A 14,339-nucleotide genomic window follows, 5' to 3' on the forward strand; every position below is an offset into this window, starting at 1 on the left:
CAGACAGGGCGGCACGATCCGAGCCCTGAGAAACCGCAGGATTACAGACAAATGTTTCCTAAAATAGGGGGAAATTCAGGGAAGGAACTGTGGAAGGTGGCAGTCACAATGAAGTGCTTTTCAAGTTATAAATCTCCCAAACACAGCCTCGGACTCGCTCTACAAGGTGTCGACGCGTATCTGATGCCTGATGGTACATTACTGATACATAAATGCTACTGGGCCAGCTTACAATCAAGAAAAGGAAATGTGGGGGCACCTGGGTGGCGCAGTTGGTTAAGCGTCCGACTTCGGCCAGGTCACGGTCTCGCGGTCCATGAGTTCGAGCCCCACGTCGGGCTCTGGGCTGATGGCTCGAAGCCTGGAGCCTGTTTCCGATTCTGTGTCTCCCTCTCTCTCTGCCCCTTGCCCGTTCATGCTCTGTCTCTCTCTGTCCCAAAAATAAACAAACGTTGAAAAAAAAATTTAAAAAAAAGAAAAGGAAATGTGTACGTGAATCTGAATAAAATAAATAAAAATAAGGAAACGAGACTCACTGGCCAGGACTTATTCCAGGGCAGCGAGCCCGCATATGCACCATCCAGCATTGACACGCAGCCCTGTATGCAATCCCGTGAGCTCCCGTTTTCACACACGGCCTCCGCACATTCCCTTGTCCCGTGTCAGTTCCGGGCACTGGGACTCAAGCAGTGGCTCTCCAGGAGTCCCACCCACACCGGCATCAGCATTATCTGGGCCCTCACAGGAAATGCAAATTCTTGGATCCACCCAGACCCACAGAGCCAGAGAGCCCGGGGCCCACGCTATTTGGGTTTTAACGAGCCCTGTGCAAGAGTTGTGATGCCTGCACAAGTGTTAGAACCTCGGGGCTGAAGTGTCATCAGCATTCACGGTCATGACACAACAGAGAATGTGTGGCTACTACAATAATTAGTAAGACAGGGTCAATAATTGGTGGCATTTCCCATGGGGTGAGTGGCACTGGAATCTGTGACAGCCGTCCGTGGTATGGACTAGGGGCACGGCATACCCAGCTCTCAGATGGGCACACTGATGCCAGGGCACAGCACCCCGACCATACAGGATGCAGAGAACGGGTCACCCAGTGTCTCCCCTCACTGGGGCTCCTGGGTGCTCCTCGGGACACCTGTTTGTCCCCGCAACAGCCGATGGCTTCCAGCACCCAGATACTCACGTGGGCTGCAAAGTTTCATCCCCTTCCTTAAGCCCAGACGTCCTCCCTGTGCAAACCCAGGCTCGGACTTTCGCATTTGCCGTTTTGCTCTCTCTTGTTGGAAAGACTGATCTAGAAGCCTGGCGCAGTGACGCTTTGGTGTGTTATTCCCTGCAACTAGAGTTATCCAGCTGAGGGAATTAAGTGAAGGTATTTCCAGACTCTGGACGGTCAGCCAGGGGCTCCCCAAGAAGTGAGTGCTGCCAAAGATTTCTCTTAAGACCTCCCCTCATTTAGGCACAGAGGGGGCCATGAGCATACGGAGTCCTCCAGGGACGTTAAGCTCTGCCTTTCCCACAGGGAGTCTGAGGCCCACGCAGGCCGTGCACGCACCGCCCGGGCATCTGGACACAAGGGCCAGGCTTCCCAATGACAGAAGCCCATTCTGCCGTGACGCACAGGCAGGGAGAACAGCAGGATGGGGACGGGGAGGGGAGATTTCATCAGCCGCAGTTTGTGCAGTGTGCAAAGGGGTCTTTCGGAGCATGGGCGTCCTGGGGGTAAGCAGAGTGGAAGCAGCCAGAAGCTGTGCCCGTGGAGGAGGCGGAATGCATACGGGGACTATCACACCTGGGGGGCCACAGAGACATGCATCTGCACGCTGGGGCTGCCGCGTCCTACAGGTGTCGCCTTGTCAAAGTAAAAAGCCTGCTGAAGGGTCAGCTTCCTCACGGGTGCCGTAGGGAGAATGCTCCCTGTGACCTCGGGTTGTTTGAGGGTGAAATGTGGCAGGTAGGAATTGTCCAGAAGAGAGCACGTGCTCAACACAGGGTGCTTTTCGAAAGGTCAACTGGGGAAATGAAGCCACAGGCACTTGTCCTAATATGTGCTCAAGATGATGTGTGTGAAAATACAGAACGGTCACTGATGAAGACACAAGTGAAGGAACAGGACCAGAGCATCCTTGAAGGGGCCTTCGCTGGCCCCCAGCTTCCCGAGCTCCCCTCCGGAGCGCCAGGCGTCCCTGGGCACCGGAGACCCTGTATCACAGAGCCTGGGGGGTCGTCGCGGCACACACACATCATCCTGGACAAGAGCGGGCTCCAGGATGCTTGGAATTATGGGGAAGGTGGGCTGGCCGGGATAACTGAAAAGCAGAGCAAGGGCCCGTGGCTCCCAGGGGTGACGACCTGCTCCATCCGTGACACGGTGAGGCTCCTCCCACACAAAGCACCCACAGGTAGGGGGGCCGGTGGAGACGGGTGTAGGGGAGGGTCCAGGCTGCCATCACGATGATGGGACGTGTCCCACTACCCACTAGGAGGGTGTTGTCTCTGCTGTGCTGCGTGAAGGTTCACCCCAGAGCCGTGTGATGGCAGTGAGGGGGGCAAAGAGCCCGCATCGCGTGTGTAAATTCAACACAGCTACACCATCTTTAAGTGGAGGCATCTAAAGGATGGCCAGTCATCAGTCCCGCAAATTAAAATGTTTTTACGTTCATTCGTACCTACAAGAAGCTGATACACGTAATGAAGAAGAAAGGGTCCAGAAGGATGTTGCGTAACATCGATATAAGCTCTATGTGCACATATTTTCTCTCTCCTTTTTCCTTTTGTTTCAACGTTCATTTATTTATTTGAGACAGAGAGACAGATGGGCAGAGATATAGGGAGCTCACGCGCAGGGGAGGGGCAGAGAGAGAGAGGGAGACAGAGAATCCCAAGCAGGCTGCATGCCGTGAGCACCGAGCCTGACATGGGGCTCGGACTCACGAACTGTGAGATGGTGACCTGAGCTGAAATCAAGAGTCGGACACTTACCAAACCACTGACCCATTCAAGGGCCCGGGTTCTCTTTTTAAAAGCATACTTTCAGCAGATTGCACAGAGAAAACAGGCTTTTCACACCAGTTTTTCCCTAGTCCCAGATAGTGATGGCTGCTCCCTGTTGTACGTTTGTTCGTCTCAGGTGTCCCAAGTGGAGTCCTTGAGGCGGAATCGGAATCTCAGGATATGCACGTGGCGACGAGAGCCCGGTGTTCCCTGAAGCGGGCACCGCTGTGTTACGGGACGGCAAAGGGGTCGGCCCCGGATTGTGAATGAGAGCCCCAAGCACCACTGAGTGACAGGACGCAGGACTCGGGGACACAGCCGCGCCTCCGTGCTTGGGGTGAAGTAGAAACACTGCACACGCAGCACGTCTGGACTCTGCTCGCCCACTCGCACACGCAGGACGTCTAACGTGACAGAAGTTTTCTCAGACTGTGTAATGCCCCCTGACCGTGCAGCCCGGGGAAACTCAACCACGGTCTCCAAAAAGACTTCTCCCCACGTCAAACTGATACCCTTGCTAGCACGATTAGATATCTATGTCCCTTCTCCATCAACACTATTGTCAGCTACACCCCAAGAAAAGATCTAACTTGAAGGTGGCCTACAACCCAAAATGACAGATAACTTGTTTTTTGTTTTGCAAACTATTATCAAGTAAGGTTTGGAAATACTTTAAACATGCGATACTTTTTCTACCTGAATGTTTGTGTTTTGGCTCGTTATGCAATGGCCAACTCAAAAATTTCTTTGGCAATTTTAGTAGATTATGCTGAAGTTATGCTCAATAGGGATGCTCCAACACTTTTTTATATTCCTTAAAGCAACGGTTCACAAATGTGGGGGAGGGGAGTGAGATTTTACCCATGGGGGTACATAAAAGACAAGATAAATGTGTTTTTGTCTGTAAATCTTTTTTTAAAATCCGATTTAAAAGACAGTTACACTAAGCAATGATTATAAATCTCTATTTATGTGCACATAATGTTGAACGATGAAATTCTCATGACAGCAACAGCAGGAAGGAGGGGGGAGAGGATGGAGCCATGTAGGAGCAAAGTTTTGGCATAAGTTTTAAGCTAAGCTGGCATTAGTGCAAACTAGGTGGTGACACATTAAGATGTTAACTGTAATTGGGGCGCCTGGGTGGCTCAGTGGTTGAGCGTCTGACTTCGGCTCCGGTCATGATCTCACGGTCTGTGGGTTCAAGCCCCGTGTCGGGCTCTGTGCTGACAGGTCAGTGCCTGGAGCCTGCTTCGGATTCTGGGTCTCCCTCTCTCTCTGCCCCTTTGTCTCTCACACTCTATGTAACTCTCTCTCAAAAGTAAATAAACACTAAAAAAAATTAAAAAAAAAAAGATGCTAACTGTAATCTTCAGAGCAACCACTAAGAAAATAACTAAGAACGTATATAATACATAATAAAAGAAACAAGGGGAGAATTAAAACGGCAGAGTGCTTGCTTCGGCAGCACATACACTAAAACTGGACGACACAGAGAAGACTAGCATGGCCCCTAAGCATGGATGACAGGCAAATTCGGAAAGTGCTCCATACTTTTCTCATAAGAGCCATTTATGGAAAGCCCACACCTAGTATCATCCTCAATGGGGAAAAACCTGAGCTTTCCCCCTAGGGTCAGGAACACAACAGGATGTCCACTCTCACCGCTGTTGTTTAAGATAGTGTTGGAAGTTCTAGCGTCAGCAATCAGACAACAAAAGGAAATCAAAGGCATCAAAATTGGCCAAGAAAAAGTCAAACTTTCAGTTTTCGCAGAGGACATGATACTCTATACGGAAAACTCTAAAGACTCCACCAAAAGACTGCTAGAACTGATCCATGAATTCAGCAAAGCCTCAGGGTACAAAATCAATGTACAGAAATTGGTTGCATTTCTCTATACCAATAATGAAGCAACAGAAAGAGAAATCAAGAAATTGATCCCGTTTACAATTGCACCAAGAACCATCAAATACCTAGGAATAAACCTAACCAAAGTGGAAAAACCTGTATGCTGAAAACTTATGAAGGAGAAAGCTTTTGAAGGAAATTGAAGAAGACACAAACAAATGGAAAAACATTCCATGCCATGGATTAGAAGAATAAATAATGTTAAAATGTCAATATAAATATCAATATTACCCAAAGCAATCTACACATTCAGTGCAATCCCAATCAAAACTGCACTGGCATTCTTCTCAAAGCTAGAACAAGCAATCCTAAAATTTCTATGGAACCATAAAAGACCCCAAATAGCCAAAGTAATATTGAAGAAGAAAACCAAAACAGAGGCATCGCAATCCCAGACTTTAGCTTCTACTACAAAGCTGTAATCATCAACACAGTATGATATTGGCCCAAAACAGACACATAGACCAATGGAATAGAATAGAGACCCCAGAACTGAACCGACAAATGTATGGCCAACTAATCTTTGACAAAGCAGGCAAGAATATCCAATGGAAAAAAAGTCTCTTTAACAAATGGTGCTGGGAGAACTGCACAGCAACATGCACAAGAATGAACCTGTACCACTTTCTTACACCATACACAAAAATAAACTCAAAATGGATGAAAGACCTAAACATGAGACAGGAAACCATTAAAATCCTCGAGGAGAAAACAGGCAAAAACCTCTTTGATCTTGGCCGCAGCAACTTCCTACTCAACATGTCTCCGGAGGCAAGGGAAACAAAAGCAAAAATGAACTACTGGGACCTCATCAAACTAAAGACTTTCTGCACAGCGAAGGAATCAGCAAAACTAAAAGACAACCGACAGAATGGAAGAAGATCTCTGCAAACGACGTATCAGATAAAGGGTTAGTATCCAAAATCTACAAAGAACTTATCAAACTCAACACCCAAAAAACAAATAGTCCAGTGAAGAAATGGGCAGAAGACATGAATAGACACTTTTCCAAAGAAGACATCCAGATGGCCGAAGGACACATGAAAAGATGCTCAACGTCACTCCTCATCAGGGAAATACAAATGAAAACCACACTGAGATACCACCTCATGCCAGTCAGAGTGGCTACAATGAACAAATCAGGAGACTACAGATGCTGACGAGGATGTGGAGAAATGGGAACCCTCTTGTACTGTTGGTGGAAATGCAAACTGGTGCAGCCACTGTGGAAAACAGTGTGGAGGTTCCTCAAAAAATTAAAAATAGATCTACCCTATGACCCAGCAATAGCACTGCTAGGAATCTACCCAAGGGATACAGGAGTACTGATGTATAGGGGCACTTGTACCCCAATGTTCATAGCAGCACTTTCAACAGCCAAATTATGGAAAGAGCCTAAATGTCCATCAAATGACGAATGGATAAACATGATGTGGTTTATATATACAATGGAATACCACTTAGCAATGAGAAAGAACGAAATCTGGCCATTTGTAGCAACCTGGATAGAACTGGAGGGTATTATGCTGAGTGAAATAAGTGAGTCAGAAAATGATGGATACCTTATGTTTTCACTCATATGTGGATCTTGAGAAACAGAAGAGCATGGGGAAAAAGAAAGGAAAAAAAATAGTTACAAACAGAGGGAAGGAAGCAAAGCATAAGAGACTCTTAAATACAGAGAACAAACTAAGGGTCGATGAGGGATGGGAGGGAGGGGAGGTGGGTGATGGGCATTGAGGAGGGCACTTGTTGGGATGTTGTATGGGTGTTGTATGTAAGCAATGGACCATGGGAATCTACCCCCAAAATCAACAGCACACTCTACACATTGTATGTTAATTTGACAATAAAATATATTTTTAAGAAAATAGTACACTAGAAAGTATCTAGTTAATATGAAAGAAGGCAGTATAACTTCTCCATGAAGAAATAAAGGAACAAAATAAGACATACACAAAACAATATGCCATACAAACATCCTGTTTTATCAGGAGTGGCATTTGATGTAAATGATTAAAACCCCCAATTAAAAGCTAAACCCTGCCAGAACGGATTTTAAAACAAGAAGACCACGTCAGGCTCTGGGCTGATGGCTCAGAGCCTGGAGCCTGTTTCCGATTCTGTGTCTCCCTCTCTCTCTGCCCCTCCCCCGTTCATGCTCTGTCTCTGTCCCAAAAATAAATAAACGTTGAAAAAAAAATTAAAAAAAAAAAGGGGCGCCTGGGTGGCGCAGTCGGTTAAGCGTCCGACTTCAGCCAGGTCACGATCTCGCGGTCCATGAGTTCGAGCCCCACGTCAGGCTCTGGGCTGATGGCTCAGAGCCTGGAGCCTGTTTCCGATTCTGTGTCTCCCTCTCTCTCTGCCCCTCCCCCGTTCATGCTCTGTCTCTCTCTGTCCCAAAAATAAATAAACGTTGAAAAAAAAAATTTAAAACAAGAAGACCATGCTCCAAGTATAACGTGTCTACAAGACCCAGTTTACGTCGAGAGATGCACAAGATTTCAAGGAGGTTTGAAAAGATAGGCAAGGTGCACAGCAACCAAAAGAGAAGCAGATTGGCTACATCACACAACAGAGATTCAAGACAAATGCCTGTAGCGGTTACAAAGCAAAGAAATCTAACAGAAGCATTTTATGAAGAGGTCATTCCGTATTCTAAAGATGCGACAATTATAAACACGTATGGGGGCGCCTGGGTGGCGCAGTCGGTTAAGCCTCCGACTTCAGCCAGGTCACGATCTCGCGGTCCGGGAGTTCGAGCCCCGCGTCAGGCTCTGGGCTGATGGCTCGGAGCCTGGAGCCTGTTTCCGATTCTGTGTCTCCCTCTCTCTCTGCCCCTCCCCCGTTCATGCTCTGTCTCTCTCTGTCCCAAAAATAAATAAATGTTGAAAAAAAATTTAAAAAAATAAATAAATAAATAAATAAATAAATAAACACGTATGAACTCTACCATAGAGCCCCAATTACATAAAAGGGAAACTGATAAAACCGTTGGGAGAAATAGATCATTCAACAATAGCAGTTGGAGATATGGATATGACGCTTTTAATAAGGGGTAGAACTAGATTAAAAGCAGCAAGGATAGAGGGGACTAGACTTAACAACACCGTGAACTACGTAAACACCGCCAACCAGCCGGACTTAGTAGACATCTGCGGAACGTTCCCCCTGGCCGGAGAAAACACACCTTCTCCAGGGAAGACAGTATGCTAGGCCAAGGTGCCGTAAACTGACAAACGCTTGAAATCATACAAAATACTTCCCAAATCTACAGTGGGATGAAAATAGAAGCTGGTAATAGAAAACCTACTGGGGAAATTGGCAAGAACACGTGGAAAGTACACAACGTGCCTGTATATTCAAAGGCCAAAGAGGAAATTATAAGGGAAACTCAGAGATCCTGTGGGGCGAATGAAAATGAAAACATGACACCCCCAAATCTTCGGGGAGCAGGCAGTGCTGGGAGGGAAGTGGATGGCCCCAAACGCCCGTATTACCAAACAGTGGTCAGAGACGTGGAGCGTGCGGATAGGCTGAAGACGAGCAAGAGGCTGTGAGCCACGGAATGAGGCCGCCCGCATGTGGCTGGAGAAGGCAAGGGAATCCCAAGCCTCCAGAAAGGAACGCATCTCCAGAAAGGACACCAAGAGTTCAGCCCGCGAGACAGATACGGGATTTCTGGCCTGCACAATGTCGCTGTTGTAAGACGTCTGTGTTGTCTTAACTGGTGACTACGGCAATAGAAAAGTAACACAATAAGAAACGTTCTCGGCCACCTGTTTTTCCTTTTTTTCACTGGACACTGGACTTCTAGTCCTTTTTTTCACTGGACTTCTCGAGACAGTGAGTCTCAAGCAGACCAAACACCCAGCGTAAGAAAGAACAAAATTTTCTGAACATGTCGTTCACGAGGACCTTAACAACCGGAGGTCAAAGGCAGCTACAGACGGTTCATGGCACTACGTGTGACACTTCCCCGAGGCTGGCCACCAGCTGTTAAAGAACACCGTGGCCTTGGCCTTTCTTAGTGCTACATCACAATCGCAGACGCACGAATCTCATTAATCGCTGGGTGCTTCTTTCCCATGTCCCACTGGCACGTGTCACCAACATCAGTAATTTAAGTCCTTCTTGAATTTTAGGGGACAGACAACCACCGCGTTCTAGATGGATGTGTCTTCCTTATATTGCAGATGTGTAAACTCTGCTAAGAATTAGCTTCCGAAGGCCCCAGGCTTTATGGTTTCATGATGAGTCCATATGTTTTTATGCCTTTTGAATAAATAAAAACCTGCAGATGTCCTCCACAAAATGCAGGGCTGAAAGGCGTTCCTTCCCCGCTGAAAGAACAGCTTCCGTTCTCTTCGGGATCTACCTTTCAGTGGCCTGCCCTGCCCCTCCTCGCCTTCTGTCCTTACCACTGGTATGAAGCAAGCCCCCGCAGAGGGCCTGCTGGGATACAACACCAGCAGTGTAAGCATTAGTAGGGAGACGACGCCAGAAACAGTTTTAATTTAGGGCGAGGCAAAGCATCGTGACACCTAGGAATCACACTGCGGTGAACTCAGCGCTGATCACTATAAAGTGCTCCTCCTTTAAAGACACAAAATGCATCACGTCCAGGCATATTCCTTTGGCTGTCAGGGCGTGCTTTTTGTTTAAGCAGTTTTGTGTGTGTGTGTGTGTGTGTGTAGGAATGTCACAAAACTCAACTGTGGAAAGAGGACCCAAGGAAGACTGGAGAAACTTCCGTGGTGTTCCCACTGGCACAGCCAGTACATCCCAGAGCATTCCGTCTGTACATCCCAGAGCATTCCGTCCCCAGGGCGAAGATTGTCGAACCTTGGTGCAGACTGCTGGATCCCTTCAGGGTATCAAAAATTCTAAACTCCTGGGTGGACTGGTCTGCCATACCAAAGGAACACAGACCGGGAGGCTTAACAGACCTTTCCCACTCCCAATACTGCAGGCTGTGAGCCTGAGATCCAGGCAGGGCCGAGGCTGGTTCCCCCTTGAGGCCTGTCTCCTTGGCGTGTAAACCGTCTTCTCCCGCGTCCTCACGTGGCCATCCCTCCGTGTGTGCCCGTGTCCTAATTCCCCCTGGTTTTTTATTTATTATTAATTTTTGAGAAAGACAGCAAGCAGGGGAGTGACACACACACACACACACACACAGAGAGAGAGAGAGAGAGAGAGAGAGAGAGAGAGAGAGAGAGAGAATCTCCAGCAGGGTCCGTGCTATCAGCACAGAGCCAACGTGGGGCTTGAACTCACAAAACCGTGAGATCGTGACCTGAGCCAAATCAAGAGTCAGAGGCTTAACTGAGTGAGCCACGCAGGCACCCCCTAATCTCTTCTTCTTACAAGGACACCAGCCCTATGGGATCAGGGCCTGCCCTACTGACCTCATTTTACCTTAGTCACCTCTTTAAAGACCCCACTTCCACACACAGCCCCATTCTGAGGGCCTGGGAGTGAAGGGTTTCAACTGGTGAATTTTGGGGAGTCCCAGTCCGGTCCATGGAGTTCTAATAAATCTTTATCTATTTGGTATTTCTTTCTGTCAAGGGCATACCCAACCAACCACTTAAGGTCTCCTTACACATCTTATTTTTCAAAATGGGGAGGGACTAGGAGAGCAATCAACAAATAATCAAGATCCTTTTTATTTTATTTTTTATTTTTATTTTAATTCCAGTGTAGTTTTTTTTTTAATTTTTTTAAATGTTTATTTATTTCTGAGACAGAGAGAGACAGAGCATGAATGGGAGAGGGGCAGAGAGAGAGGGAGACACAGGACACAGAATCCGAAGCAGGCTCCGGGCTCTGAGCTGTCAGCACAGAGCTCGACGCAGGGCTCAAACCCACGAACCGTGAGATCATGACCTGAGGAGCCGAAGTCGGACGCTCAACCGACGGAGCCACCCAGGCACCCCCAATCAAGATCCTTTTATTTAAAAGAATATGCTCACATGACCTAAGTTGGTTTGCAAATCTCAGACTTTACTGAACTGTACTCAGGGTTTCTGCAAAGAACCACGAGCAGCAAGGTGTGGGTCCCTCCGTCCATGGAGAGTGCACCACCGATACTCAAAAGCAGTGATGGAGGAGCAGTCCTGATCAAAGGGTACGGGCTTGGTGTCCTGACTTCCAGTGGCAAAGGGGCAACTAATGACACCTCCTCTCTGTGAACACGTAGAGGGTCCATAGACACAGAGTTAAGGCCGGCCGCATGTCCATTTTCTGAGGCATGTCCGTCTATGGCCTTATAAGATGTTACTCTAAGTCAGACCCAGTACATGAAAGATATCGCCTTCAATCAGACGCCATTTTCATAGCCCTCCCTAGGACTTGCTTAAAGCTGGAACCTATAATCAGAATGGATAATTCTTGTCGAGTTCAAAGAGTATTGGATTTAAGTGGAAAGACATTTACGTGTGTTAAAAAATGCAAAATTTAATCAGCTGGGTGGGAAAAGTATCTGGTAGAGGACGGATTTTCCCTAAGGGACAGGCAGCTCATTCGGTGCCCAAGATATTCAGTGATGTTTAAGGGAAGGAAGACCACCAAATAAACTCTTGTGTGCTATTTAATACTTTGTGACTTACAGTCTTTAATTGAATTTCGCCCATTGGGGCCACAGTGCCGTAAATAAACTTTTAAACGCGCACTGAAATTACTAATCTTCACTCACACGTTAAGATGATGTTAACTGACTTCTCCTGGAACAGTGAAGTGAACTTCAGATTCATCGTTCTTAATCAACTTCATTTATTAGGGGAAAGTGATCGTTGGCTATTCAAAAAGGTTCCATTGGCTAAATCGGACAAGAGAAGTAGTGAACGAGGACATAAAACCTAGTGGCTTTATAAATATGGTTTAATGACCATAAAGGTGTTTAAGTTGATGACAGAAATTGTAAATAGAACCAGAGGCTGTTATGGCCTCTTAGCGTTGATGGTGTAAGCCTAATAGGTTTGCACACAGAGTAGGCAGAAATTAAATGTTTTGAACTGCTAACATGAACAGTTGGTACATTTTTAAAACCAAGGTGTAGAGTAGTCAAGTCTGAACACAGGAAGTGGGCCAGAGAGAGAGAGAGAGAGAATCAGAGACTGAGAAAGGGTTGGGGAGAAAGGGTTCTGCCCCAAGGCAGAAATCAGCTCCTGGCAATGTCAGCTGATTCCAGAATGGAGTTCGCCACATTCAGGAAAAGGTGAGCGGGGACATTTGGAACTAAGAAATACACAGGGTGTATCAGGAGGGTTTCCTCCATATGAATGTGGGTCCCCACTTTCTACTGATAATCTTCCCACCCAGGGAAATATGTTCCCATTACCCAAGTAACACACACCCAGGCTATATTAGGCCCTGCATTTACAGGCTAGTAGTGTTGATGCAAACGAGGGGTGCCATGGACAGGATCCAGACAGCTGTCCGACCCAAGAGCGAGGCCCAAGGTGATTATTCTGTGAGTAATCAATAATTCATATCTTAGATTATAAGTTCCCAGCACAAGCCGTCATGATCTCTTTTCTGTACCTGGCAAGTACGTATTAAATATAATTGCACTTAAATGCAGCTGGACTCTGAGCTCCCGCAGGTGAAGTGACACGGTGAGTGTGGTTCTTATGTGGGAAGACAGGACAGAGTCCTTGGCCTTCGGCAGTTGGCAGCCACTGCTTTGGACATAATTAGAGAAGGCGAGTATACAGCAGAGAGGTGCCAGGAGGTCATTAGTTACAGCCCAATGTTTCATTAACGACAGTTAACAACCCTGGAACATCTCAGGGCACACGCCCACGGATATCCCAGGTTCTGTGCCACTTTCTGTTCTCTTACTGGCTGCGCTGTATTGAGAATGCGGGCTGGAGAGAAGCGAGGGGTCCCCTCCCACCGATTCCTCTCGTCCACGCTCGTCCCCGCCACGCAGGAATACACGGCGGCTATCCACACCACCAGCTACGTACTGACTGGGGTTTCTCTGCCGACACACACACCACGTCTGGGCACTGTTCTACGTGCTCAGACCCCAACAGTCCACGGAACTGACCTGGCTCCGAACCCCGGTGGACCACATGGTCTAGGAGCCAGGGTTTTGCCCACGGCGCCCTCGGAGCACCGTAAGCAGGCCGCCTGCCCCCAAATACCCACGGCAAGGGACAGACTGGAAGCAAAACCTGCCAGCAAAGACCGCCTGTCAGCAAAGGGCTACTTCCTCACTCTCATCCGGGAGCAGCCTGTAAACTGTACTTCGGGGTAGATGCCCTTCCTTGTTCGAGGACTCAGACCCTTTCAAAGCGAATGACAAGCGAATGACAGCACTTGGCGTGTTCGCACGTCCACACGGACAGGACCCAAAATGGCAGGCTTTGGCACAGGACTCAGGAGGAATCAGAGGGCCGAAGGGAAGCCCGGAAATGATGAAGGATCCCCACCCACTCCCTATAGCAGGTAACACACTGTCCTCCTGGCCCCAAATCAATTTCTTTCTTTGCTATTTCCATGCAAAAGTAAACGAAGCAAATCAAGACGCATAGCAGAACGCGATGGGTGTAGGTCCATTTGGCTGAGTTCCCAGATCCTTCCTTCCTAGACCTACCATCCAGGTCTGTGAGTAGGTGCATCACACGCGGGCAGGGGGACGTCCACATGCAAATGGGAAATGTCTTCCGGGTACCAGCACGGTTCAAAGATGGGCCTAAACGGATGGCCATTTCTTGTGGTTCTCTCGGCAGGGTGATGCCTGCCGTAGGCATCTACGGGACTCCCACCCCCGCCCCAACCATGACATCAACGTAAATGTGGCCAGACTTTCAGGCGACTGAAAGTCAACATGTATCCGTGCCCGGAACAGAACTGCTCACTTTTCCAAAGCCTTGTGTCTGCGGTGCTTGGGGACGAGCCCGTGCAATTCAGCCACGGCAGGAGGGAATCCCGGCCACATCTGTCTGCCTCGGTCCCTGCAAACTGTGTCATGAACTAAACTGCCCCTGAACCAGGCTTCTCCTCCTCCTTCCACACCAGCCCTCTGTGTCCTTGTAATGGGCTGCGTGGAGAGTCTCAAACAGATGCATCCACGTCCCACCTTCCTGGACCCTGTGAATGGGACCTTATTTGGAGAAAGGGTCTTTGCACATGTGATTAAGTCAAAAATCTCAAGATGACATCATCCTGTATTATCTGGGTGTGTCCGAAGCCCAATGACAGGTGTCCCTTTAGGAAGGAAATGAGAGGCCACATAAGGAGGGAGGCAGAGGTGGGAGGGATGTGGCCACAAAGCCAGGACTGCGGGAGCCACCAGAAGCTAGGATGGGCGGGACACAGCCCCCCCTACAACCTTGGAGGGAGCACGGCCCCGGCCACACCGGTCTACTTCCGGCCTCCAGAACTGGGAGAGACACGTCAAAGCCACCGGT

The 14,339-nt window shown here is 48.2% G+C and overlaps 1 protein-coding gene and 1 non-coding gene across 7 annotated transcripts in view; one reads left to right on the forward strand and one right to left on the reverse strand.

Moving 5' to 3' along the window:
* Nucleotides 1–14,339, reverse strand: part of LOC101082722 (pseudouridine 5'-phosphatase) — a 483,897-nt gene that overhangs the window by 459,478 nt on the left and 10,080 nt on the right. The gene's annotated exons all lie outside the window — the stretch shown is intronic.
* LOC111558812 lies at nucleotides 4,459–4,564 on the forward strand. Its single transcript, XR_002739951.2, has one exon. It is a non-coding gene; the product is annotated as a U6 spliceosomal RNA (small nuclear RNA).

The sequence above is a fragment of the Felis catus genome, chromosome X (assembly GCF_018350175.1).
Source record: "Felis catus isolate Fca126 chromosome X, F.catus_Fca126_mat1.0, whole genome shotgun sequence".
Lineage (NCBI taxonomy): Eukaryota > Metazoa > Chordata > Mammalia > Carnivora > Felidae > Felis > Felis catus.